We start from the raw sequence: 24,752 nt of genomic DNA, 5'->3' as shown, positions 1-24,752 counted from the left end.
CATTCAGATGTATATGAGCCTATGGGGGCCATTCTCATTCAAACGACTGTGCTCTGTACTGTTAAAGTGATAGTTAGCACTAAACAAACCCAACCCAAAAACCAGGATTGAAAATTAAAGTTAATTAGCCTATCACTTTTGTAAGGTGGACGTACCATCTCTGATGCAGTCAAACGTTTCTCTTGGGGTCTTGGTCTTCTTGGCCTCTCGAGTTTGATGTTGCTAATCACCCATAGTGGTAACCTATGACCCCTGCTCGCTTCATAGCTTGCCATCTGTCCATTTTATTATTCCCCAAGTCCTCTACCAGTTTCACAGGTCACATCTCCAACCCTATCCCATCTCCAGGGTTTCACCTCTGAGCTCTAACAGATGCTCAGACTTCCCTCTCTGGTCCTGACACACAAGCAGCAGAGTCACGCACGCCAAGGAGGGCTTGTGCACCCTGGCTGTGTTCTTTTGCTTCAGTTCACCTGTGTGGCCACCATCAATGTCCTACCTGTCCTAGAAAGATTTACACAAACCCTTCCCATATAGATCTCATTTCTGCTCCTGATCATCTCCCCGTTCTCTTTACTCACAGAATCTCCCGCCACTTATCAAGAAACCTGCTGTCCATTCTGTCTGGTGTTTCATTCTGTCTGCTCATCTGTTTCTCCTTAATGTGCTCCTTACTATTATTTCAAGCTCCATAGACAGACAGACATATGGCATGTGTGTTGGGGTGCATATGTGCATGCATGCATAAGGAGGGCCAGAAGTCCCCCTCCAGTATCATTCCTCAGGTACTGTACACCTTGGTTTTTTGAGACTATCGCTTGTCTCTCACTGGCCTGGAACTCACCAAGCCATTTGGCCTGGCTGGCCGGTGAGTCCCAAGAGATCTGCTTGTCTCTGCCTCCTAGAGCTGGCATTACAAGCTCACCACCAGGCATGGATTTTCTTTCTTATGGGTTCTGAACCCTCAAACTCGAGTTTTCAAGCTTGCTCAGCAAACGCTTTATCGACTGAGCCATCTCTCAAGCCTCACAGTATTTTCACAGATGGTACCTTACTTTTCTTCTAGTACCTCCACATAGGACATTGTTGTCCCCATTGTTTGTAAAAGATTGTGTCCAAAGGCCACCAGCGGATAGTGCTGAATCATGTATACTTGGGTTTTTTTCCCCCAAGACAAACTATGATTGGGTTTAGTTTACAAATTAGCCATCATAAGCGATTAACAACAATAATAGACTAGAATAATGATACTACAATAAAGCTATCTAAAACTTGTACATTATATGGGGCTTGGTGGCCTACACCTTTAATGCTGAGGTGGCAGAGGCAGGCAGATCTCTGTGAGTTTGAGGCCAGCCTGGCCCACATACTGAGTTCCAGGACAGCTAGGAACACAGTGAGACCCCACTAAAAAAATTTATTTTTGTTTGTCTCTGAAATTTCCCATTTAACATTATGAACCTTTGTTGACTATAGGTAAGAACGCACACACGGGAATAAATGGCACCTGCGACCTCTTAACATAAAGACACCTAGAGCTTGGGGAAATGGCCACCCACGTGTCTTCAGCAGAGGCATCCCTGGCTAGTCATGGTTCTGGGAGAGGAGGCAGTGGGAAGCACTTAGTGCTGGGCTTGGCGTCTTCCCCAGAGAGAGCAGTTTTTCTGGTTCCTGGCCTACTTACAGGTCACAGGTCATCCGCATGATGGAGCTCATGTAGCTGGCCTCAAACTTGGGGTCCTCCTGCCTCGGCATCCCCAACACTGGAGTTAAGTGTGTGCTCCTGATGTAGTGTTTTAATATTTGAGCTGTGACAACTAAAGCGGGAAGAATCCGGTTAAAGCCCAGAGCAAGTTCTCACAGTTAAGGTAACTTTGGAAGTTACTGAGCCATTTTACTGTTTTTGTCTTCAAACCTCCCAATGTGTTGGTAGAGCGGGAACTGGGCAAAGCATGCTTCTCCTTTGCTGTCTGCCTACAAGGGGTAAGGTGTGTGTGTGTGTGTGTGTGTGTGTGTGTGTGTGTGTGTGTGTGGTGTGTGTGTGTGTGTGTGGTGTGTGTGTATGTGTGTGTGGTGTGTTTGTGTGGTGTGGTGTGTGTGGTGTGTGGTGTGTGTGTGTGTGTGTGTGGTGTGTGTGTGTGTGGTGTGTGTGGTGTGTATATGTGTGGTGTGTGTGTATGTGTGTGGTGTGTGTGTGTGTGGTGTATGTGTGTGTGGTGTATGTGTGTGTGATGTGTGTGTGTGGTGTGTGTGTGTGGTGTATGGTATGTGTGTATGTGTGTGTGTGTATGTGTGGGGAGGGGTAGATGGGGGTGATGGTGTGGTGTATATGTGTGTGGTGTGTTTGTGTGGTATGGTGTGTGTGGTGTGTATATGTGTGGTGTGTGGTGTGTGTGTGTGGTGTGTGTGTGGTGTGTGTGTGTGTGTGTGTGTGTGGTGTGTGTGTGTGGTGTGGGTGTGTGGTGTGGTGTGGTGTGTGGTGTCTGTGTGGTGTGTGTGTGTGTGTTGTGTGTGTGTGTGTGGTGTATGGTATTGTGTATGTGTGTGTGTGTATGTGTGGGGAGGGGTAGATGGGGGTGATGGTGTGGTGTATATGTGTGTGGTGTGTTTGTGTGGTGTGGTGTGTGTGGTGTGTATATGTGTGTGGTGTGTTTGTCTGGTGTGGTGTGTGTGGTGTGTATATGTGTGTGGTGTGTGTGTGTGTGGTATGGGTGTGTGGTGTGGTATGGGTGTGTGGTGTGGTGTGGGTGTGTGGTGTGTGGTGTGTGGTGTGGTGTGGTGTGGTGTGTGGTGTCTGTGTGGTGTGTATATGTGTGGTGTGTGTGTATGTGTGTGTGTGTGTGTGTGTGTGTGCAAGGCTGGAGGAGGGGGAGTAGTGTGTATCCCCACCACCAACTGGCAGGGCCTGAGAGCCCGATGCCAGGTCTCCTGGCGGCAGCATGATGTCCATCTCCACCGGTGGCCCCAAGCTATCTGATCAAAGGCAGGGTCTCTTTCTAACTTCCAGCCCTGTTGCCCCATCCCCACCCTCCAACCTATCTGATAACCCCAACCTCCTTTCCTATCTTGGTTCTGCAAACTGGGAGGCCACAGCTGCCTCTGTGTTTATTATCTACAGGCTCCTTTGGAAAGTTCTCATCTGTCCTTCAATGCCTTCCACTGACGCCTCTGGCTCCTCCCTTGGCAGCAAGCATTGTGAAATAAAATAAGAACTCGTCTTACATAGGCGCGAAGGACCAGAACTAGCATGTGGAATCACTCTAGACTTCAGGCTATGACAAACGGAACCCTGTTCTAGGACCGTCAAGCCACTGTTAGACCCCAGGTCCGATCAGCCTATGTGACTGCTGCTAAGGACTGATCCTGCAGCTGTGCCCAGAGCCTGGGCTAACTCTGAGGCTGACCTGCCCCACACATAGGCAGTTTCAGCATTCACACTGAATTCTCCCAGGAGCAGATAGGAAGAAAACCGTTAGTGCCGGGTATCCAGAGAGGAAAGGGGACTTGATCAGTGCAGGAGACAGACTTCAAATGTTCAGGAGGGCCAGGAGCTGGCTCAGCAGGTAAAGGTGCTTTGTTGAGCCCTGGAGCCCATGTCAAAGAGCCGGGTGGGATGAGGCGTAACCGTAAGCCTAGTGCTCCCATAGCCAGCCTGGAGGTGGAACTGGGAAAACCTACCAGAAGGCTGAGTGCTCAGCACAGTGGAAGAAACAAGAGAGACCCTGCCTCAAAGCAAGGTAGAAGGAGAGAGCTGGCTGCTGAAAGTTGTCCTCAGACCTCTGCATTCACACCACAGTGCCAACGAGATCTTTAAGTACCAGTCTTGTCTCGGTGCTGCTGATCTTTTCTTGCGGGGAGATGAGAAGATTGGACCAGACAGGAATGCATAGCCCAACTCCTCACGCCTGTGTTACTGCGCTACTCAAAGGGAGTCTTGTGTTGTATGCCACACACTTACCACACCTGTTCTTCTGCCAGTAGAGACTAGACTCAGTCACACATTCCCCGGGAAAAGAACAGCCTCCCAGGTTAAGAGTTTAAAATATTTCCTAGGTGTGACAAAATAAAACTTAAAAGAAAAAAATTACTTCTTGGCAGCAGGTCGTGATGGTTCTCCTTATTTGTGACTTTGTGTTTATACAAGCTTAAAATTTTGAACAGAAAACCCGGGATTTGAGTCTGGTAAAGGGGTACTACGGACGTTTGAATGAAAATAGCCCTCGTAGACTAGTATAGAGTGGCATTATTGGAGGTGTGGCCTTGTTGGAGTGGGCGTGGCCTTGTTGGAGGAAGTTCGTCACAGAGGGTGGGCTTTGAGGTTTCAGATGCTCTCTCCCTGCTGCCTGCAGGTGTAGTTGCAGAGCTCTCAGCTCCCTGCCCAGCTACCTTCGTGACACCCTGCTGATAAGTGGACCAAAGCTCTGATCTGTAAGCCAGCTCCAGTAAAGCGTGTTCCTTTATAAGAGTTGTGGTCATGGTGTCTCTTCACAGCTATAGAAACTAAGGCAGGTACTAAACTTTGGACTCACGGGATCCATATCTCGGTGACTCCGAAGGCTGGAGCAATGGTGCCTCCGTTGGAAACGGCCCTCTGGTACCCTGTGGAAAGCAAATACGTTAGTGGACGGATCATTCTGTCGAATGTTGGCAGCTGTTACTTCGTTTGGGACACACAGACTGCCTTCCGCTGAACCGAGAAGCATGTCCCCTTTCAGTACACCCACTGAAGCGTGGCCCAGGGTAGGCGACACGTCAGCAACGCGGCTTGAGATTGGGTTTTCTATCCATAGGCAGCGGTGCTTTGCCAACCAACCCCCATCACAGACCATTTCCAATCTTATGGGAGAGAAGCATCCTCACAGCTGAGCAGCCATTGTCCCTCCCTAGAAGATCCCCACCCAGGCAGCCTCTCTGATCCCACCCTGAGATCCTCTGCCGGCTCGTTTCTCCGGTGCCCTCCAGCTATCGAGAATTTGGAGTGATAGGTTTGAGAGGAAAATTCTAGTCCCTTTCTAGTTTGTCTGCTGGGTCTGGGGTCTAGTGGAGTATGTACATAAATGATACAAAATCCTAAGCGTGGGCTCATGTAAATTATTCCTAAATGACTAACTATTCCCTTGTCTTTGGGGTGGTTCTCTCCTTATGTTCAGGATGCCTCACTCCTTTCTCAAGTCTCTCCTCAAATTTCATATCTAAAACTCCGCACTGGCGGTGTGAAGTTTGAACACCACTCACCTACCTCACGTTCATCTGTTTTTTCCCCCAAAGCACCATGTCCTGCATTGAATGTGAAACGTCTGCTACGGACCTGCATGTCTGAACACTTGGTCCCAGTCACTGGCTCTGTCTTGGGAAGATGGTAGAACAGATTATGCAGGATTATAGATACACAGCCATCCCTCCACACACCCTCCTCCCGGCCACACTTCCCTTTCTGAGGGCTAGTGTTGTGGGGCTAGAGGGCTCTCGATGCACACACACCCACGCACCCCCACCCTAGCCAGACAGTGCTGCTTCTCAGTCAGCCTCCAAGACGTGACTGAGCCACCTCAAGCTCCAGGCGCCTCAGCCACGAGCCACTCTCCAGACGCATGCCTTCTGCCACACCATGGACTATCTCTAAATAAACCGTGAGCCTTAGTCCCCCTTCCCCCTTTTAAGGACTGCTTTTGTTGAATGTTCTGTCATGGCCACAAGAAGTCATTTATAGAGAAAATGAGCAGGCCACTGGCTGCGACGAAACACATGGTTCGTAAGCCTTTGGGACTAGAATTTGGAACGGAGAGCTAAATAAAGCCTGTAAGAAATGCCTAGGGTTGTTCTGGTGGGAATGAAAAAGACCAGGATGTTGCTAGAAGTGTGAACACCAAAGGCCAGGCTCCTGAGTCTTCAGAGAGGGATTGGAGCTCTATTGGGAAGAGGGCTAGAGGCCATGCATGTAGTGTATGGTCTCTGCGAGCATACCTTGGCCATCTCAGCCTTAAGACAGCAGCTGATTAGCAGTGAGAGGCCTCACAAGATTGAACCCACTAACCTTCCACCGTGGAAGGGGAGGAGGTCTCGCAAGCCATCACACAAGGAGACCTGCTCCTCTCTGAGGACAGGCGGGACAGTCTTAAGTAACATAGCCGCCCTTAAATTGTTCACAGCCCTGTAGGCTGCCATCCCTCACCCAGGCTCCTGTCTGTAGCTCCTGCTAAATGCTGGTTCGCCACACTAGACTCGTAGCATAATTTCCTTGGTCTGTTGTTGGTGCCCTGTTCTGCATGAATGTGGTGCTGGTGGGCCAAGGGCTTTCCCCAGCGATCTCTGGCCTGGCTAGGTCTCGGGTTCCGGTGAGGGGGAGAGAACTCAGGCAAGGAAGGTGGACTGCTTCTGCTGCCTCTGCTGCTGCTTTCTGCCACTGCCGCTTCGAGGAGACTGACTAGCCAGCGAAGGGTACAGGGGAGATTCTGGTGGCGATTTCAGGAGAGCAGATCTCTTCCTCAAGTGTCAGTGTTACAGCTCTTATGACAGAAGCTCTCAGACGTTGGAGTAATTCCTGCACACCTTTAATCTTGAACACGATTCTTAAACACAGTTTTTGGATGGGTCAGTGACTGACAGCAGGTACTTCCTATCGGTTTGGCCTGAGAGCTTGGGAAGACCTCATCTACATATTTGGGGGCGTGGTCCTGTTTCTACTCTGAGCCTGTGGGACCTGTGGTCATGCCCTCACCTGTGGAGGAGGGGCTCGAGGTGTTGCCCTACCTGACTGATCTGTCTCAAACCTCTCTACAGGGGTTTGGGGGGGGGGGGGGCTGTAACTACGAAGGACTTGATCTCCTAGGAGACTGGGAATGTTCCTGATGTCCCTTTTAGGGTCCCCAGGGATTAGACCTATGTTGACCATAATCAGGGTACCTTTCACAGCCCTCCTCCCTACAGGTGAACAAGATGATTCTCTCAAGTCCCTTTAGGAAACTTAATAGACACTTGGTACCTACGCAGTGATGGAACAGATGAGTTTGGGGAGGGGTTTCTTCCTCATCCCTGCTGTGGATGGTAAGATGTGCTACTGAGGCTAAGCCATCGGAGGGCACAGCCTCTTCAGGGGTGGTCCTCACCCATGTGGTTTGGACCCGCACGCCATAGCACATCGCATTGTCTCTACTGTGACTGGTAAGGTCGACAGCTTGGGCTGTCCCACCTAATGGAGCGTGCTGGGGAGGCGTCGGGTGGCACGGTCCTCCATGCACGGGGTCTCCCGTGTGAGTATGGGGATGCCTCTCACAACAACTGACTGGCTATAGAATGTATTGCAGTCCCCCGAAGTAACTGGCCCAGGACAGTATCATAAACAGGCGGTGACCTCGATTGCGTGGCCTTCATAGGTCGCAGTGTATGCAGCCAAGGCTCAGCTATCTGCACATTTGCCCACAAAAAGGAGAAATCACAAAGAGGAAAACAGGCGAGGAGACCTCCAGCCTTTGAATTGACAGGAAAAGAAGAAAGAAAGGAGGAGCGAACTGATGCTTCTTACCAGATGTAAGAAGCGGGGTTGGACAGGTAGAAGTACAAATTACCTTTGTGCTGACTAAGCCCCTCGTGGCTCTCAGAACCATGAAGCCCGTGGGAGTAACTAGACGGTGAAGAGGGACAAGCGCGGTATGGTGACAGAAGGCAACCCTTGGGTCTGATCTTTAGTATGAGGGGGAGGTTCGTGACCCAGCTTGCAGACGGGGCCTTGAAATGAATGACCAGCCCTGGAGTCGTCAGGAGAAACTCAGCACCTGAACTCCCAGACTCGGGAAAGACATGTGAGCCTCTCACAGTCTGACTTGTGAGGTTGCAGGCATGGGGCTGAACCAGATTGCTCTGAGGGCCTAGAAAGGGAGAAAGCAGGGGTATGGCCAACGCAAGCTTCGTATGAAGCAACGTGAGGAAAACCTGGCTCTGATGGCCCAGTTCTCGTGAGCTGTTAGGGATACTTGGTTGAGTCACCTTTGACTGGAGGACAGCAGATGAAGGACGACAGGTATTACTGAGGGGGAAACTGAGTCATAAGCAAGGCAGTGCTTGATGCCTCAGTTCACCAGATCTGATAGGGCTGTGTCAGTAGGAGAGTTCAGAAACTAATTCTGCATAGGCCTTGGGTCTTGATCTTTAGACCGGCATGTTAGTGAGGTCTGTAAAGTGCCAGTGTGCGAGAGCGGGGACAGGAAAGGGGGAAGGGAAGTGATGGGCCCATCCAGGTCACGGCGAACCAGATGTAGCAATATTGAAACAGAGTCAGAGCCCATAAGGGAAAAACTAACCAAAAGCCCAATTCCATGTTCCTGACCCCTGGAAGGTTTGCCCGGAGGGATGGCCAAGTTGCAAGTGAGGGCCATACAAGGCAGTGGGGTAGGAGAAAGGTGTCTGCTGGGTCACAGGGTCATTGGCTCCCCTTGCTTACTTGATTTTCAAAAACGCTCCCTGCGGGATGAGGGCCTAACCACGCAAGAGGCTGTTGAGCAAGGTCAAATCCATGCACGACAGAATGCATAGCTGTGTGACCCAAGACCCCAGTGCCCTTTAGTGTTGGATTTACGAGAAGCTCGGAAGGCTGCAGTTGGGTCCTGTAGCAGGGAGAGCCTGAGCGCACAGTCCCAGTGGGGTCTCTGCTCCAATCACAGGGGAGTGGATATCCATGTACGGAACTAAAATGAACTAACTAGCTGCAGCTAAGGCACCGGCTGGCAGATCTACTACAGAAACGGCTTATGCAGTCCAGGTTGGATTGAAGCTCTCTTGACCAAGCCTCTCCCTAGGTAGCACAGACCCAAGCTGCTTAAAGTGGCATGCCTGTTACAGCCACAATATTTGCTATATTCTAGACATCCAATAATGATGTTTTGCCTGCTGTCAAGCCTTATCTAGTTAGATTTATAATCATTTTATAACCATAATTATTATCATACCCCACCTTGCTCAAGTTGACCGTCCTGTGTCACTTGGCTATCAATAGCGCTCACCGTGACCTAAGGACTGAGCCAGTCTCGCTGTGTAGCGCTGATTGACCTAGGACTCACTATGTAGACCAGGCTTGCCCCAAACTCAGAGACCCACCTACCCAGCCTCCCGGGTGCTGGGATTAAAAGTTAGACCGGGGGGAGGGGGGGTTGGGGATTTAGCTCAGAGGTAGAGTGCTTGCCTAGCAAGCCTAAGGCCCTGGGTTTGGTCCCCAGCTCCGAAAAAAAAAAAAAAAAAAAAGAAAGAAAGAAAAAGAAAAAGAAAAAAAAAGTTAGACCGGTATGCCCAGTTTAAGGACATTTTTTTTTCGGAGCTGGGGACCAAACCCAGGGCCTTAGGCTTGCTAGGCAAGCACTCTACCTCTGAGCTAAATCCCCAACCGGTACGCCCAATTTAAACCCCACTTCCTTAAGGTTGCCTTTCCGTTCCTTCGGCGTCACGTGCTTCTGAGATTCGCCCACGCAGGTCAGCAGGGATTTGGGACACTCACTTTAATTGCTACAAACAGATACAATTCTTTTGTAAACGTATAAACATACGTACATAATGCTCTTCTGGTTACACTGAAGGTTATCACTGACGGATGAGGGCTTCCCCCACCCCCCACCCCCACACATGTGTTAATGGCGTCTTCCTTCTGTAGGGCCCTTCTCCCTTCCTCACTCTCTTACCCTCGCAGTTAAGTAGTTTTCTCTAGTGGGAGGGCTTTGTGTCCTTTTTAGTTTAGCATGGGGTTTTACTATATTCAATTATTATTATTAACAATATTTTAATAACAAATTGTTAGGCATCTGATGCTTTATTAAATTTCATATGATATAGTTAATAATAATTAAATTAGTATTTAGTAGGCATACTGACGTATACACATCACCGTCTCAGCTGTAGACATTCCGAGTCTGACCATGAGGTTTTCTTTCAGGTGGTCTCTTATTGAGTCCTTTTCTTCCAGCTTAAAGAACTCCCCATAGGAAGAACGACAATATCAACCAGCCAGACCCCCTCCCCAGATCCCCCAGGGTCTAAACCACTAACCAAAGAGTACACAGGGAGGGACCCATGCCTCCAGCCACATATGTAAGAGAGGACGGCATTGTCTGGCATCTATAGGAGAAGCCCTTGGTTCTATGAAGGCTCGATGCCCCCGTGTAGGGAATATCAGGGCAGGGAGGTAGAAGGGTGTGGGTGTGTGAGTGAGGGAGCATCCTCATAGAAGCAGGGGAAATGGGGATGGGATAGCAGTTTTCTGGAAGGGAAACCAGGGAAGGGGATAACATTTAAAATGTAAATAAAAGGGGATGGGGATTTAGCTCAGTGGTAGAGCGCTTGCTAGGCAAGGCCCTGGGTTCAGTCCTCAGCTCCGAAAACAGAAATGTAAATAAAAAATATCCAGGGGCTGGGGATTTAGCTCAGTGGTAGAGCGCTTACCTAGGAAGCGCAAGGCCCTGGGTTCGGTCCCCAGCTCCGAAAAAAAGAACCAAAAAAAAAAAAAAAAAAATCCAATAAAAGAAGAAAAAAAAAACCCACCTCCTTTACTTCCGGTCAATATTTGGCATGTACCTCTCTGGCTACGGGCCAGAGCGCCTCTCACTTCTTTGCTGTCGGAGTGTCTTCAATGGAGTGGTTCATAGCATGGCGACTTGTTTTACCAAACCCAGCTGCGAACTAGACTTTCTAAGCAGACGAAAGCGAGGCTCCGAGGTAGGATATTCATGGAAGCCGATTCTCTGAGGTCTGTGGGTAAAAGCCAGCTCAGACCCGGTGCATACTCAAGGGAGAGGGATGACACCCAGAGATGGAGGTTCGCTGGCCATCTCCCAGTCTGTCTCCCCCAGGGAGGAATGGTTAAAGATGGCGATTAGCCCTCCCTCACAGGCCCACACCACAGCTGCTTTCGGAAGACTAGAGATTGGTTTCTCATCCCAGTGTCTGCAGGCAGCACTGGGAGGGCGGGCTTGGCAGATCCATGATCTTTAGAGTCCTGTGCTCCCTCTCCCACCGACTTGACTTTCTCAGCATTGCTTTTACCCTTGTAAAGGAGAACAGCCCAGGCGCTTGCTGTTGTGCTAACCGTCAAACCTTTCCCGCACGCAGGGCCAGGATAATAAGCTCAGATGTGAACCCGGTCACATTGCTTCTGCGGTCTATGCAACAGCACTCAAACAATGTTGTTTTAAAAGCTGTCAACCCATGGACTCAATTCAGACCTAGATACGAGAGATGCATGCAGAGGGCCTAAACATCTGCCCAAACACGAGGTCTACAAAACTGCATTCACCCTCGCTAGGTACCACGCGGTATTCGTGCTAGAATGGATTCAGAACGCCGCTGGCCCCTGGAGATGTTCGCACCCATTTCACTCGGCCATCTCTTCGCCTCGAAAGACTCTTTTTGGACACTGACCTTACATGATCCCTGGTCTTCTTTCTTGCACCCCATAGCACCCATGCCTCCCCCATCATCCTTATATCACACTCAGAAATTTACATTTTTTTCAAGGTTTTATTTCTTGTTTATATTGTAGATAGGTGTTTTGCCTACATAGAAGTGCACGTCGTGCATGCAGTACCCACGGAAGCCAGAAGAGGGCACCAGATGCTTTAGTTCCAGAGTAACTGGGTCTTTCGCTGCCACGTGGGTGTTGGGAATCAAACCCAGGTCCTTTACAAGAGCAGTCGAGGTTGGGGATTTAGCTCAGTGGTAGAGCGCTTGCCTAGCAAGCGTAAAGCTCTGGGTTCGGTCCCCAGCTCCGAAAAAAGAAAGAGGAGCCGTCGATATCTTAACCATGGACCCATCTCCCGAGTCCCAGTGTATACTGATTTTAATTCCTGGCTCACTTCTCTGTTTTCCTGGTGCATTAATAAGTGTCTAATAATAGCGACTGTTCTTAACGATTTTTGTGCCCTCAGCCCCATTACAATGACAGACATAAACTCAAAATATAAAATGGACAGACGAACATATAAGTAACATAAAATTCTCAACATTTAAAGAAAATCTATTGTGCACACAGTATTGCACGGAAAGTGCTCTATGGCCCTAAATAAGAAATATGTGGAAATGGCCCATATTTAACCATCTTGAAATAGTCGCTTTTCTGTTGCTGGAATAAAACACCAGGGCTGAGAACCACCTGAGAAGGAAGGGTGCATTTTAGCTTGTGGTTCCAGAGGAAGCGTCTATATGACAAGAGAGGCGGTCAGACTAGACAGCTGGGAGATTGCACCTACAACCAGTCAGAAAGCAGAGAGAGCGAACTGCAAGTGGGGTGAGAATTCAGACTCTTCTTTTTTTCGGAGCTGGGGACAGAACCCAGGGCCTTGCGCTTGCTAGGCAAGCACTCTACCACTGAGCTAAATTCCCAACCCCAAGAGAATTTAGACTCTTAAGGCCCACCCTCAGTGACATACTTCCTCCCGCAAAGCTGATACACTTCCCCCAAACAGCGCCACCAACTGGCAACAGTGTTCGGGGGGAAAACCCCAGCCTTTGGCGGACATTTCTCATTTGAAAACACACCTTACACCTATAACTAAATATGGCGGGATGTCTCACCGACAGTGGCACGTTAAAAAGAACTCATTTCATGCATCCTGCCCCTGAGTTATTTCCCTGTTTCCAACTCTTTTTTTTTTTTCTTTTTCTTTTTTTTCGGAGCTGGGGACCGAACCCAGGGCATTGCGTTTGCTAGGCAAGCGCTCTACCACTGAGCTAAATCCCCAACCCCTCCAACTCTTATAAACCTCAGACGTTGCTATGCTAACCCAGGTCTGCACTCAGACAGAAGGTCCTGTGTACTGCAAGGGAGGATCCTGCTCTTTCAAAGAGATTGTTTTTTGATTCAGTACACACACACCCCACACACACACCCCATTGCTAATCCTGGCCCTCCAAAATAGCCCCGGGCAGCCCACATGGGGTAAGAGGGCACACTGTGGACTTTGAAGGGTGTTAAGGACATGCCCAGATGCTATTATAAGCCAGAAAAAATCCCTGAATACAGCAGTGGAGAGGCAGTTGAAACTGAAATAGACTCAGTGTCTTCCCCTCAGATACCTTTTTAACCCTAGGGAGCCCAGTCAGCTGAGGTCAGTTCTTCAACCCAGTCTAGCAGAGAAGTGAAGAGACCAGCCCAAAAACAGACGCAGAGAATGCTGTACATAACACTTCACACTGTGACCATCTATAACCGGACCGCGGGGCGGGACAGAAGCATCCCTCAAACTGACGTCACTTCCTTCTGATTCCCAGTCCCGGTAGCTTCAACAGGGCTGTGCTCTTCAGCTCATTTTACCCTCAGCTCTCGGGAGTACTAGGCCCCCCATTTTGTAGCCAAGGAAAGCAAGGCCCGCTGTGTGTCTGTCCGGAGATGACAGGAGCTGCTGGTGACTCTAATCTGTCACAGCATCTGTGGGACATACGGAGGCCCTGAGCTCTCGGTAAGCACAGAGAGACCAAGAATCGTAAACACACGAGGGCCTCTCTTCTATAAAGATGGGTTCTACAGATAGCTCGACGAGAAAGACAAGCTCGTGATGGAAGGTCTGATGTGCTCTAGGCCAACACAGATGGCACAAATGTCACCAGGCCACAGGTCACATCCACTCCCAGCCCTCTAGTCACCCATCTTCATGGAAGACGTTACATGTGCTTTACAAAGAGTTTCAACGCAGACACGTTAAGCTTTATTGTGCATACAGGATGAAGTTTGCTGTCAGCAAGGAAATGTTTTTCACCCAATTGCACTGTGCTTAAATAACCTGGTGTCAGACACTCAAAGTTGAATCAACAAGTCAGTAGAGTCGCGTTGAACCAGATTTCCTTCCTCCTTCCCATGGATCAACACCCCGTTGGCCTTGGGGTTTGCAGACACACACCCCCACCCCACCCCCGCTACAAACATTGGCGCATGAAAGCAACCACAGCTAGACACCTGGATTCTCCCCCAAGGATACTAGCTGTCGATCTGCGATCTTGGCTTCAGTTACCCGGCCACCCGCAGCCTCCTTTCCTTCCTTAGAGAAGATGAACACAGCTGTGGGGACATCACAGGTGCTGTGTGTGCGGTGCTGTGCGCCAGACCTTAGCCAGAGGTGTCAAGTGTTAGCCGTTTTTTTCTAACTGTTGGGTGCAATACGTGCCCTCTCGTTGCTCCTGCAGTGCATCTCATTGCAGCCACGCAGTCATTTGGCAGCACGTTACTACCTATTAAACAACTCCCTTTGTCTGTCAACTCTGAAGGTGGCTGACAATGGCCACTGTCGGGATGGGGTGCATGAGTCTTGCTGTTATAGCCCTCGGGGAACTTCAGGCAAATAGGTGTCTAGACTGTACCCTGAATGATTGACTTTTACCATCGCTGTGACAAAATACCTGACAGAAAAACTTAAAGGCAGGAATGAATAATTTTTTAAAAAATTCATTATTTTCGTGTGAATGAGTGCCTGCATGTATGTATATATGCGTTATGTGCATGCAGTGCCTGTGGTGGCCAGAGAGGGCGCTGGGACTGGAGTTACAGGTGGCTGAGGGGGTTATGAGCCACCTTGTAGATTTGGTAGAAATCACATGTAGATTCTCTTGGAAGAGCAGCGAGCACTTTTCGCCACCGACCCATCCCTCCAGTGGTTTTAGAGGGTTCAATTCTATAGGTTTCCGGTTCAAATGTGCTTAGACAGACTATCATGGCGATGGGAGAATGATTCAGATGGCATCTGCTTGCTTCACAGAGAACCAGGAAACAGGGAGGAGAGATGGAGTGGAAGAAGGAATAGGTTGAGACCTAGCTATTGGGACACATCCTCGGTGTTGTGTTTCTCCCTCTCAGGCCCCAGCGCCTACTGTCGCTACCACACACCTGTATCCGTGGATTGAAACATTTGCAGGGAGAAGCCCTCATGACAGAACCACCCCTGGAAATCACCTCACGGACGTGCCCTAATATAATAATTCTACTAATAATAATCCTGTCAGAGGAGATCCTCAAAGCCAGCTCCATCACACTGACCTATTGTAACTTAAGACTTGGGTCGGGGAAGAACTGGGATTTACTACTGAAAGCCTCTGGTCTACTCTGATGTGTAGGGACTGCTGCTATGGAGACCACACTTGGGTTTTCCATGGCTACTGATCTCAGTTTTTAAAAGAACATAACTTGTCGTTCTGGGGGGGGGGAGGGGTTCTTGATGCATATCCAGAGGGCATAACTTAGCATGGCCGAGGTCACCTGGGAAAGAGATCCAGAAACCGGACCTGAGCCAGAACCACAGTGACCCTAAACTTCCAGCAGGGCTCCCGTGCAGGGCGGCTTTCTGTTGCCCTGAGTCGGGCCAGCCAGACAGCAGGGAAGGCCACTTGCTAGAGTGCCTGAGAACGTGACTTCCGTTCCCAGAGCCCACGTGCAGAAAGAAATCCTCTGGAGGCTTATCTCTGGCCTCTACACATGTGTAGTGGTATGTGCATCCCCCCGCTCCCCAAAAAATATTTTTAGGGGCCTGAAATGATTAATTTAAACGGAGGAAAGGCTTTTCTGATTCGTGGATTCCCTGGTTTCAGACCACAGCTACTTGGACATGTTGCTTTAGGCCTGGCACACCATGGCATGGCAGGAGGCACCTGCCTATTTCATGACATCCAGGAAGCAGCAACAGAAAAAAAGGGGACGAGGTCCCAATATCGCCTCCAAAGGCCATGCAAGTTCCCCAGTGGCCTAACCTCCTCCCTGTCTCCTCTCCTAAACATTCCACCAGTTCCCAATAATGCCACAGACTTGGGACGAAGCTTTTAGCCACCGTGCTTGAAAGGAACACTCATGATCCACACAGCAGCACCTCCGGTCTAACCTGCCCCTGTTGGAGAGGAGTGTGGTTAATTCCAGGGTACTAGATACAGTAGCTAATGCAATGGAAAACTCTGGGGTAATGCACACACCTCTCTCCCCATCGCTGTTCTCGTACCAACAGCCTCAGATCTATGCATCGGTCTTTCCCAAGTCACAGACACTAGGATTCTTTTAGATTGATTTATTTTATGCGTATGAATGTTTTGCCTGGATGTAAGCGTGTGGACCACATTTGTGCAATACCGGCAGAAGCCAGAAGAGGGCGTAAGATCTCCCGGACCTGGAGTTGCTGATGGCTGTGAGTCATCACGTGGATGCTGGGACCGAACCCCAAACCTCTGTAAGAGCAGCTAGTGCTCTTAACCAATGAACCATATCTCCAGCTTCTAAACATTAAAAATGTATGTAACTTGGTTTTAATCCTAGAGGATAAACTGGTAGCCAACAAATGGCTAGTTATCTAATTTCCTCGCCTCGTAACAAAGAAATGATCATGCAGTATTTCCTCTTAATGTCTTCCATTGAACTACACTGTATTATGTTTTTTTTTTTCTTTTTTTTCTCGGAGCTGGGGACTGAACCCAGGGCCTTGCGCTTGCTAGGTAAGCGCTCTACCACTGAGCTAAATCCCCAACCCCCACTGTATTATGTTTTATATATGGTGTTTCTCCCTAGAAACATTTGAGTTGATCCAAATAATCATACATTTACATTATAGATATAAATGTGTTATGTTTTTAAAGAATAGTTTCTAGTTAGGAATGGTGCTACCTCGGCACCTAGAAAAGGAAAACTGAAGGATCAAAGAGGTCAAGGCCAGCCTTAGGTACATAGTCTGGGCTACAAAAAAAGAAAGAGAGATAGGGGAGGGGTAGAAGAATGGGGAGGAGGAGGAAGACGAGGTTCAATTTTTTTCCTGGAGAGATGGAGAGATGGCTCAGCAGCTAAGAGCGCGTTCTGCCCTTGCAAAGGACCTGGGTTCATTTCCCATTACCCACATGGCAGCGCACAACCGTCTGTGACTGCTGTTCCAGGGGATCTGACGCCGCCTTCTGGCTTCTTAAGGAACTGCACATACTTAGTGCACTTGCTGGCGAAGAGGTACAAATAAAATGAAAAAGAAAAAAACTTTTACATTGTTTCTAAAGAATACACTGTTAGAAAGTACCCTGGCGGGGTTGGGGATTTAGCTCAGTGGTAGAGCGCTTGCCTAGCAAGCACAAAGCCCTGGGTTCGGTCCCCAACTCCGAAAAAAAAGAAAAAAAAAAGTACCCTGGCTAAAATTTCGGACAACTGCTCTGAACTTGGGCTTGAGTGTGCCTCACAGGACTAAGGACAGTCTCTTACCTAGTCCTGCTGGGATTTGCTTCTCCCATGAGGCATGAAGGAACCGCAGGTGAAGAGACTTTGACTTTTAGGGAGCTCTCCTTAGAGATGGGCACCACCACAAAGAGACAGCCCTCTTCTCTGTTCCCTTCTGAGATGCTCAGGGCACGTTGAATTATGACATTTGACCCTGTCTGGCATCCGGCTGCAAACAATTACAGAGGAATCCTATTACGAGGCCTGAAGATTTACATGGCGAAGGCTTCCCTCCCGTGTGAGGAGGTTTATAGCATATACAGTACCCTATAGACCAATACCTCGGGGACCCCCCCAAAAATCAGTAATTAGGTAGCATTTTTATGGTCATCCAGGGAGGGGGTAGAAGACAGAACTGGACGGCCGTGAGGGCTCAGAAAGAAAATTGGCTTTCTGGAGAGCCCACACAAGAAACCTGGCAACCTAAAAATATTTTAAGAACTCCAGACCCCCTGTGGGAGAGTTCCTAGCTATGAAGGTGAAAAAGAAGACCTTGTTAGGTATGGGAGCAGTTTTTAATGAAAACCTGAACCAGGTCCATCAGCCCGAGTTTGGGGAGTGCATCCTGAAAAGAATTTCCAATCCGCTATCCCACATACAGGGAGAGCAATCGGGAAGTTTCATCTCTTCATCATATCAGCAGATAAAGATCCAAATATAGACCTCCGGCTAACAGACTCTCCTTTCTCCCAAACTCATTAGAATGTGGCATCTTCATTACACAGAGGACTTGCTCCACATCGCCACCGCTCAGGCATAAATCCTGAGCGGGTCCCCGCGTCTCCTCCTCTGGCCTCTAATTACAGTTGGGCTGCTGCTTCTCTCGATTTCCACGCTCCCGTGAATGAGCTGCAGTGTGTGCGGAGGGCAAGCCCTTTGAGCCAGCCGCAGCTGCCTGAACCTGGGTGGCGTCCTGACCTTGGCAACGATGTCCGCACTCCGCCCTGGTTTCGTTGGATGTAGGAGGAGTGAGACAGTAACAGCAGATTCTCTTGAGTTGTTGGGAGAAGGAAAACGGGTATTTCATGGGAAAACAATCAGAAGTGTTCCCTCCAGAGCTGGAAGTCAACAAGTGTCTGTTCTCATTACCACCTCACTGTTTCTTTTAGCACCTATAAAAATAACATATTAAAGGAAAGGGTTTTTTTTAAAAAGATGTTTGGTCTAATAAAAGACTGTTTTCAGATTTGCAAATATATTTATGCAGAAAGACAGATTCTTAGTTAAACATTCAAGGTGTCCTTTTAAAAAGGATCTTAGTTCTTTAAAAAATACAACCCGGGGTTGGGGATTTAGTTCAGTGGTAGGGCGCTTGCCTAGGAAGCACAAGGCCCTGGGTTCGATCCCCAGTTCCGAAAAAAAGAACCAAAAAAAAAAGTACAACCCTAGATTCAAAGTATCACTCCACAGTGTATTACCTCACCTTGCAGTTTGCGTTTTGCTTGAAAAACTGGATGTAGACCCAAATAAACACTGGAGAAAATGCAAACCAAGCTGGCCTTGCTAGCTTCTAAGTCAGTACCCAGGAGACTGAGGCAGGAAGGTTTCAAAGTTGAGGACAGCCTAAGATATATGAGGAGACCCTGTACAGACACGCACATATGCACACACGCACATGCTGGTTACCCAGGACACTTCATGACTGTGTCAGCAGTTCAGACTCTAAGAGTCATAAACATCACAAAGGTGGGGTTGGGGATTTAGCTCAGTGGTAGAGTGCTTGCCTAGCAAGCGCAAGGCCCTGGGTTCGGTCCCCAGCTCCAGGAAAAAAAAAATCACAAAGGGGGAAAATACTGTATTCTTGTCCACAGAGGCCAGAGAGTGTGTCCAGTTACCTGGAAACTGCAGTTAGAGATTGTTGTGAGCCACCCCGTGAGTGCTGGGAACCAAACCTTGGCAAGGGCAGCCAGTGCTCTAACCACTGAGCCATCTCTCCAGCCCTAAGGCTGGGCTTTTCTGAAATGTGATTCTGCTTATAAAGTCACAAATAGTTGTGTTGATTGATGTGAACTCAAGTCAGCACACTCAAGATACAAAAGCACTGGCCCGGGATGTGGGGTATAGATAAACTGTGGATCAGAGGCCTTTGATCCTCCTGGCTACAGAGACAAAGTAATAAGCAACGTTTTAAAAACATATATAATGTTACCTAGTTTTATTTGGGAGGTGACTGTCGCAGATCACTCCTGAGCCCCATTATTTGTCATTGTTTGTCTCTTTTTATTTCAATGCAAATGCTTTCCAGCAAGCCAGGCTGGCCCCCTGGCAAGGTGTTGACTCCCAGCAGCCTCAGGGACATCACGGGTTTCTTGGCTGTTTCTTGCTGGCTGGATTGTGGGACGTATTAAGAAGAGGTAAGCCTTGTTCTATGTTGAGAACCTGAAGCATAACACATAGACATCACTGTAAAACATGACAGCCATAAGTGGTTAGGGAAAATCTACTCCTCAGGTCCAGGCTAAGAGGGAGGGAACGGACTCCCTCCAACTGAAGTGAAATACCACACTGATTACTTAGCTACAAGTTGCCATCCATCCTGGGCTTCCTGTTGTAAAAGGCCTCTCCAATTCTCCTCAGTACACAATAGACCACACATTCCACAGCCACTACGTTTATTTCCTCCCGGTTACGCACTGACTTTACATCACTGAAAATGATGACCATACATTTTCTGACCATAAAGAAGAGGGAAGCCACCAGGCATCCCTCGGCAAACAGAAAAAGGTTGGTACGAGTCTCACCTTTGCCAGGGACAGAGAGGGACTGGCTTGCGTGTGCTCTCTCCTCCATATCTCTCAACTTTGGCAAGACTGAGATCCTATTTCACTGGTACTGAACACAGGTTTCATTTGGCAGGGCCAAAAGGCCTGCTCGCACTTGACCTTTGTGGCTAAGAGAGGCTATGTGTCATGATGCCTGCCAGTCCGATCCTGTAGATTTCTAGGACCCGTTTTTGTCTTTCTTTTTCAGAGAGTTCTTTCCTCACTTCCTGGTACTGTCTGGATTGAGGAATTGGATTGGAGACAGAGCAACCGTCCAATGACCAGGAGGAGACAGGACTGGCGATTAAAAGCTTCCTGATGAAGACCACACCAAAGAAGAAGGCTTACAAGATCACTGAGGTCTCCAGGGCCCAGGTTTTGACCCAAAAATTTTTCCTAAAAAACAATTTTATGCCATGAAACTTTATTTGTAAATACCTTTTTTCTCTCAGTTACTTTGAAAGTCAAATTAATGCGTTTCATTGTGGTTGCCATTCTGTCTAAGCTCCACCCCCACAGTTACCTGGCAACAGCCAGATATGCTCCGCCCCACAGTTACCTGGCAACAGCCAGCTATGCCTGATGCTATCTGTATAAGGGGCTGCTTGCCCCCCTCCTCTCTCTCTTCTCTTGCTCTCTTGCTTCTTGCTCTTGCCCTCTTCCCCCCTTCCCCTTTGTCCTTTGTCTCCCCATTCCCCTCCCTCTTTCCCGCCACGTGTTCACGGCCGGTCTTTACTCATCTCCTTTTCTACTCTTCTTCTCTCATTAAATCTTTCCACATGGAACCATGTTGGCCTGTTGTGTTTTGTCCGGACGCGAGCCGAGATTTCTACCCCAACAATTGTGACCTTTTCTTGTGAGCTCGTGTAATTATATTTTGTTCTTACTCGCCTTCCTTCCTACTACTGTGCCCCATCCTGCTTCCTGCCTTCTTCCTGGTCCCCTACACCCCTCAAGAAGTCCTCTCTTCATTCATGTCCCTGAACTGCATTACTTACTTACACACACACACACACACACACACACACGCGCGCGCGCGCGCACACACACACACACACACACACACACACACACTTGGATTGGTCACCTGTTCCCCCAGTAGGCCAACTGTTTAGTTTAGACAAGCAATTGTCAAGAGCTAAAAGAGAGGAGATTTAAATACTGTGACCACATCGGGAGGTGGTCTGTTGACATCCTCCAGCAACCACCCCCAAGCTGACACCTCCCTCCTTTCCAGACTTGGTGTGGGGTCGTTGTTGTTGTTGTTGTTGTTGTTGTTTTGTTTTGTTTTGTTTTGTTTTTTTTTTTGTTTTTTTTCCTTGTCTTCCATCTGTAGCCTTAATTGAAGCAGCTCGACCACCAAGGACCTGACAAGCTCCGGGAGGAAGGAGACAGCCCTCTCATCTCAGGACTGAGGTTCATCAAGACAGCCACTACCAGCACCATGAGGAAAGCAAAGGGGTGGAGCCCAGAAAGACTGAATTCTGAGACAGGCGAAGGGCCTCATGGGAATATTTTTAAGGATTCTCCAAGCCACGTAGTGTCCAGCACAGCCACCCACAACTGCCATTGGAGTGGGAAGACGGCCACGAATAGTATTAACTGGGACAGAAATAAATGAAACAGACTGGGTTCCAATGGACTCTATTTATGGACACCCTCTTTTTTTTTTTTTTTTTTTTAATGCCATTAACTAGCTTTCTTCTTTCGACTTTTTTTAAACACTTAAGAAAGGTAAATCTATTTTTAGCTCATGGAACTAAACAGAAACAGGCAACAAGGCGAGACTTGCCCCTACTGCAGAAGTGCCAAACCTTGGTCTCAGAGAGCCACTCACAGACGCTGATGGCCTAGTAGATGCCTGAGGAGGTGCACAGCCTCAGGTAATCATGAAGTGAGACCTGAAGGGAAGTGAGAGCATGCGGTCCTGCTGGAGGCTGGTAGCGCGCATGCTTGAATCCGCTTGGCCCAAGGGAAGAGGCACTATTAAGAGGCTCCGTTGGAGTAGGAGTGTTCTTGTTGGAGGAAGTATGTCACTGTGTAGGCGGGCTTTGAGGTCTCCTAGTGCTCAAGCTCCGCCCAATGCGGAAGAGAGCCTCTTCCTGGCTGCCTTTGGGTCAAGCAAGATGTAGAACTCTCAGCTCCTTCTCCAGCACCAAGTCTGCCTGCACTAGCTCTGCTTCCCACCATGATGATAATGGACTAAACCTCTGAAACTATAAGCCATCCCCAATAAAATGAGTCGCCTTGGCCTTGGTGTCTCTTCACAGCAATAAAACCCTAAGACAACATGAGAGCATCAGGCCGGTGCTACATCCTTACTGGAAGTTTCCAAATGCAGGGTGATCCTTGCAAATGCAGAACCAATAGCAGGAAGGGAATCATTTGCACTCTGAAAACAAAAACAAGAACTCTTTTAGGTCTAAGGATGGGTCACAGTAGTGGAGTGTTGGCCTCAATAGATTTGACACCTAGCACCACAAATTTAAATGTTTTGTTTGAATACAGGGTGTAGGGATATCAGATCCAGGACTTAATGTATCAAAATGTTCAACTTGAGAGGTGAAGAGGGGGTTGGGGATTTAGCTCAGTGGTAGAGCGCTTGCCTAGCATGCGCAAGGCCCTGGGTTCGGTCCCCAGCTCTGAAAAAAAAGAAAAAGAGAGAGAGAGCTGAAGAGATGTTTCAGTGGTTAAGAGCGCTTGTTGCTCTTGCAAAGGACCTACGTTTAGCTCCAAGCACCCATATGATGTCTCAGAACTCCAGTTCCAGGGAATCTGGTGCCCTCTTCTGGCCACTGTGGGCACTGCATGCACATGGTGCATAGACATGCGTGAGGGCAAAATACCCCTAGACATTAAAGAATAAAAATAATTATTTTTTTTCCTCCTGGGTCCTGGGTTCAATTCTTGGACTTATACTTTTAAAATTAGGTTACTGTTTGTATAATAAGAAGAAAAATAAAGCTTTTCCCAGGACAGTTCTGTCTCTGAGCTGACGGACCGGGGAAGGAGGCTGCAGAATAACTGTCCTGGAGGCGTCCACTTTGGAGGTCTGAGGTGAACCCAGTACTCCTTAAGAGGCTAACTGGACCTGCTGGAGTCTCCTCTGTCTCCATCTTTCCAGGGTAGAAGGGGGCAGGGGGTGGGGCAAGCAAAAGAACAACTGTTTTCCTCTTCTCCAACAACAGACACTATTGGGATTAACCCCCCAAATCCCTGCGTAACGCCAGACACCCAGCCAAAGATGTCTCCTTTGGCATCGCGTCTGCCTGCTTAAGAACGCTGCAGAGGGGCTGGAGAGATGGATCAGTGGTTAAGAGCACTGACTGCTCTCCCAGAGGTCCTGAGTTCAAATCCCAGCAACCACATGGTGGCTCACAACCATCTGTAATAAGACCTGATGCCCTCTTCTGGTGTGTCTGAAGACAACTACAGTGTACTCACATATATAAAATAAATAAATAAATAAATAAATAGAATGTTGCAGAGGCACAACTCAGGGACACCAGGCACTGGGGCCACTGTGAGCGCAGGAGATGCTGGGAGAGGAAAAGGGTATCCTGATGGGACAAGTAGCATCTGGAAGGCAAACATGGTGCTGGCTTTTTCCCTGTACCCTGGTTGGGCAGACATGGGAAGGAGACTAGGGAACACAGATAGACTTCTAGTCACAGGTTTCTCTACATGGTGGCTAAGTCTGGGCACAGGATGGGGAGTCAGGCCATTTTCCCTCTGCTTTATGCACCGTTGGCAAATTCGGTGGCAGACGTCAGTGCAACTTACCCTATCTTCTGAGACTTAGATTACTTTTAAAAAACACACAAGCCAGGAAGTGGCAGTGTGTGCCTTTATTCCCAGCACTGGGGAGGCAGAGGAAGATTTCTGAGTTTGAGGCCACCCTGGACTACAGAGTGAGTTACAGGACAGCCAGGGCCACACTGAGAAAACCCTGTCTTAAAAAACAAAAACAGGGCTGGGGATTTAGCTCGGTGGTAGAGCGCTTGCCTAGCAAGCGCAAGGCCCTGGGTTCGGTCCCCAGCTCCGAAAAAAAAAAGAAAGAAAGAAAAAAAAAAAAACAATAATAACAAAACCACCACATAACTTATTTTTAAATTATTTTATTTTATAGGTGTGGGTGTCTCCCTCCCCTTTATCCACCCCACACACACACACACACACACACACACACTAGCGGGAAGGAGAGAGGATTTTCTATTTTTAAGAAAGAGTGGCTTCCGTGATGTTTATCCTTCCTACAGCACAAAGCAGTTTGCAGTCCTGTGGTACTTTTTGTGCCCTGTCACTGTCAGACAGTGACTCAGCAGAGCAGCTCAGGCTGCCGTCTACAGGCCTAGCAGAGTCTCTGGCTCCTGCTTTCATCAGCTAAGCAGGGACAGAACCACAGGCCAGGGGTCGCTCCGGTCCCCACTGACCAGAACAAGATTTGTACACATTCCTTGTTACGCAGGAACCTTTTCTTTTTACGGTACTGGGAATTACGAAGCAACGAAGAAAAGGAAGGACAACATCAATTTTCATTACCATCACCTGGTCCCCGCCCCCCACAACCACACAAGTAGACTTTATCCACGGCTTTCTCCAGTTCTATAAACTATGAGTGGTAGGAAATTCAACCTCCTGCGGGCTCATACTTGGAGAGTGAAGTGGGGTTTGGCTTCCAGCCCAGCTCCCTTGGCCTCCAGGCCTCGCTGTAGCCACTGTTCCACAAGGCCTGACTTAAGAAGCGCTTTCAGCGTGGCCAAGTGCTCTGCACGCACGCCGCTCACCGGCTC

At 48.7% G+C, this 24,752-nt stretch overlaps 1 protein-coding gene and 2 long non-coding RNA genes across 5 annotated transcripts in view; 1 reads left to right on the top strand and 2 right to left on the bottom strand.

The window, feature by feature from the left end:
- The window catches only part of Katnal1 (katanin catalytic subunit A1 like 1), a 61,396-nt gene extending 56,769 nt beyond the window's left edge, over positions 1-4,627 (bottom strand). Inside the window, exon 1 of one of the 2 annotated variants that reach the window (XM_006248817.5) lies at positions 4,530-4,627. The gene's annotated coding sequence lies outside the window, so the exon portion shown is untranslated. Of the gene's footprint in view, positions 1-3,678 lie in introns of both variants that reach the window. The other variant, XM_017598482.3, reaches the window with a different exon arrangement.
- A 13,066-nt stretch (positions 4,628-17,693) lies between these two features.
- Positions 17,694-20,172, bottom strand: LOC102554734 (uncharacterized). 2 transcript variants are annotated; one of them, XR_595244.4, is made up of 3 exons: positions 19,939-20,172; positions 19,347-19,576; positions 17,694-18,309 (listed from the first exon to the last, which is right to left on the bottom strand). It is a non-coding gene; the product is annotated as an uncharacterized LOC102554734 (long non-coding RNA). The 2 variants fall into 2 exon arrangements; XR_005491791.2 differs by having other exon boundaries at positions 19,347-19,524.
- LOC134481258 (uncharacterized) lies at positions 19,449-20,389 on the top strand. The gene is made up of 2 exons (XR_010056695.1): positions 19,449-19,921; positions 20,168-20,389. It is a non-coding gene; the product is annotated as an uncharacterized LOC134481258 (long non-coding RNA).
- The last annotated feature ends 4,363 nt before the right edge of the window (positions 20,390-24,752 follow it).

The sequence above is a fragment of the Rattus norvegicus genome, chromosome 12 (assembly GCF_036323735.1).
Source record: "Rattus norvegicus strain BN/NHsdMcwi chromosome 12, GRCr8, whole genome shotgun sequence".
NCBI lineage: Eukaryota > Metazoa > Chordata > Mammalia > Rodentia > Muridae > Rattus > Rattus norvegicus.
Note: the sequence above shows the minus strand (reverse complement) of the source record. Positions and strands in the feature narration are given on the sequence as shown.